Genomic DNA, 3,860 nt, shown 5'->3' on the forward strand with positions numbered 1-3,860 from the left:
CACCAATACAAGAGACTCTTGATGAAAAGAAGACTCCAACAATCACACAACCACCAAGACTTGGATTCAAAGAAGTGAAGGCAATTAACAAAAGCACCAAGAAGAGGATTGTGACCAAACTACCAAGGACAACATTCAAGAGGAGGTCAACCACAAGCAATCCAACACCTGGACCAATAGCAAGCAAGCTCAATCAAGCCATGTACAAAAGAAAGCTTGCTGAGGAGAGACCAAGACAGGGGGTAATAGCTGAATCTTCTCCTTCTTTGAAGTCATTTCTCTTAACAAATTGGAAGAAGAGGAAGAAAGTAAAGAATAGGTAGACAGTAGGTACATTTCTTTTCCTTGCTTTGTTTAAATTTCAATAAATTGGCATATGGTTACATTCTAAGTTTGGTGTTGCCCTGCAACAAACTGTTTTCCATCTTCATGGATGATTGCATCAATTTTACATATAAGTGACACACCAAGATTCTAAGTTTGGTGTGCCACCTATTTTTCTATGCAAATCAATCCAGCAACATCACTTGTCTGCATAATCATATTGCCTTTTATAGTGTTATTTTTCTTCTTAGTTGGATAATTTTTGTTTTCTCTTTGTTTCATTTATTTACTTGTTTTTAATGCTTTCCTTCATTAACTGTTTTTGTTAATACATCACCAAGACATCCTTATTCATAACAGACTCTTCATTTGGTGATTGTATTCTACATATAACAGTTTCTTTTGTTTAGTTTTAGCTCAAATAAATTGACATATGGTTGCATTCTAAGTTTGGTGTTGCTATGCAACACAATTTGCTTCAAATCTTTACTGGATACTTGCATTGATTCCAAAGTGAAAGTGTCACACTAAGTTTGGTGTGCCACTTATCTTCTATGCAAAGTATTATGCTCACCTTCTTAAGCATGCAATCACAATGTCTCTGTCTCTTGTGCCTTATCTTTAATTTTTCTTGCTTAGAACACATATACTACTAACTTTTCATTGTGTAAGACAGTATTGGGAAGCTAGTATGTTTGATTGTTGCTCAATTGCATTGGATTTTATTGAAGTTTTCATCTAGAACATTTTGTGAAATTTTTTAAAATCATGAAAACCTTGAAGAAGCAAATGCAATTAAGGTAAGAAAAGAAAAAGGGAAAGAATGAGAAAGCTGAAGGCTCTGAGTACCAATGGCAATTCATTTGTTAAGTACTTGTGGTGTTTATGTATCAAGCCAAATGCTTGAAAACAAAACACTTAGAAGTCAAGGTTAGGCTCAAATTGCAAAAGCACTCCCTCAAAGCTCAAGGCTCTGAGCATCAATGATTAGAGAGTCAAGAAAAGAAAAGAAAAATGAGCTTAATGAAGTCCTCTAATCAAATGCTTGTGGTGCTTATGTATCAAGTGGTAATACTTGAAAACAAAGCATTTAGAAGTCGTAGCTTTGTTATCAACTCATGGGGCAAAGCACCCAAAAGGAGAACCTAATAAGAAAATCAAAAGCTTGTTTCAAGGAAGAAATATAAGAAAAAGATTTCATAAATTGAGCTAGATGGAAGCATCAATCATTTACATTTCTTTTGTGATTGTAGCATGCTTAGAAAACTAGCTTACCATGAACATTGAGTTGCTATTCTTCTTGCCTTGGATTGTCAATCTTTATTGCATGATTCTTTTCTTGCTTGGGGACAAGCAAGGTTTAAGTTTGGTGTTGTGATGACATGTCACCATGTCATGTTTTTTTATGCTTTTTCATTTGTTTTCAATAGGTTTTATGCACTTTCTTGAGCCATAAGCAAGCCAATTGGGTGGATTTTCATGTTTCCTTTGATTTAATCAACCATAGATGAATTAATGGAATTTCATGAGGTTTTATGCTATAATTGTCATATAGTATGAAAGAATAAATATCTCATGATTTTGAGCATAGCTTTGATGTATTTGGGTGATTAATGATAGGTGAAGAAAGCTTGGAGAAAGATTGAAGCAAGAAGGAATGGCTAGGAGGAAGAGAGAACAAAAAGTTTGAGCAAAGGTTTGCCTCAAACTTTAGCTCAAACTTTTGGAATAAGTGAAAACGAACCAGGGAGCAAAAAGCTTGACCAAAAGTTTGCCTCAAACTTTTGTGCAAACTTTTGGGCAAAAAGCCTGAGCAAAAGTTTGCCTCAAACTTTTTGGCAAACTTTTGGCATCACAAATCAACACCCTGGAGAGCAAAAGTTTGCGCCAACATTTGCCTCAAACTTTTTGGCAAACGTTGGCGCCACACCAACACACCCAGGGGAGAAAAAGCTTGCGCCAACGTTTGCCTCAAGCTTTTTGGCAAACATTGGCGCCACAAGGCATACAAGGGGTATACTTCCAACAAGAATAACTTGAGCTACAGAGCTCCAAATGAGGTGATTCAAAAAGCAATGGAAAGTAGGAATCGAGAGCTTTCCATCATATATGGCACTGCATGGTGGACACTAAAATTGAGGGAGAAAACTGCCCCGCAATGAGCATAAACGAACATGGTGGCAACCTGCAGTGAGGCCAACTGACCTCTGCACCTTCGACGGCGTATAACTCGAGCTGTAGAGCTCCAAATGATGTGCTCCCAACGGCATTGGAAAGTAGACATCCAGGGCTTTCCAATAATATATAATAGTATGGGGTGGACAATACGTTTGAGCCTCCAAAACCGGCGTTTTCGACCACGTTTGAGGCAAACTTTACCTCAAACGTTGGGCACCAAAGCCAGCGACCCTGTCCTCTTCAAAGGAGCATAACTTGAGTTGTAGATGTCCAATTGAGGTGATTCCAATTGGGTTAGAAAGCTGACATTCAGAGCTTTCGAACCATATATAATAGTCTTTAGTGGGCATAAAATTGACAACGTTGACAAGAGGACAATGTAGCGCCATGAGTGTGCATAAGGGGGCCAACGTTTGAGCAAAAGTTTGACCCCAAACTTTAGCTCAAACGTTGGTAGCAGCAAGAATGGGGCAGCTGGTGTAAAAAGTTTGAGTAAAAGTTTGCCTCAAACTTTTACTCAAACTTTTAAGATTCACAACCCGGTTCACATTGGTTCTCTCTCCAACTCCAAGAGCAATCAACAGAGACCATCTTCAACCCAATTCCATCAAGAGCAAGGGCCCAATTGACACCACTCAAAGGCACAAGAGATAGTTAGAATAGAAATTTCATTTTAATCATTTTAATTTTTGAATTTCATTTTCATTTTGTAAAAATGCCTATAAATAGGCATCTGTTTCATTTTATTTAGGAGGCGAGTTCCACTAGTTCCACTAAGGAATATAGAACTCTCTCTCTTTAGTTTTTCTTTTTGTTTTAAATCTTGGGTTGAGAATTGAAGAAATTCTGTTTCAATCTCACCTTGAGAATTCTCTCTGTTTTCTTCTACAAAATTTCAGTGAATTAAGGATTTGAATCAACACTCTGTTTATTGCTTTCATCTTCATTTCTTTTGCAAATTGTTCTTTATTGGATCAAGGAAGGAATTGAGATCTAGACTTGGTCTCTAGTCTCATCCAACCCCTGAGATCTTCAACTTTCCTTTAGTTATTACAAATTGAGCTGCATTTCACTTTCTGTTTGGTTCCTCAATTTAATTTACATTAAGCTTGCTACAAATCTCATTTACATTTCCTGCACAATTTTAAATTCCTCTGCAATTGCTCTAAATTCTGATTCACTGAAATTTTGCTTCTCTATTTACATTGCTCTCAGTTTACTTTCCAGCAATTTAAATTTCCAGTTGCGTGATCTATTGTTCTCTTTAATTTCCAGCACCCCAGCCCCTTTACTTTTCATGCAATTTACATTTCTTGTCATTTAAGTTTATGCAATTTACATTTCTTGCTCTTTAAGTT

Source organism: Arachis ipaensis, chromosome B08, assembly GCF_000816755.2.
Source record: "Arachis ipaensis cultivar K30076 chromosome B08, Araip1.1, whole genome shotgun sequence".
Lineage (NCBI taxonomy): Eukaryota > Viridiplantae > Streptophyta > Magnoliopsida > Fabales > Fabaceae > Arachis > Arachis ipaensis.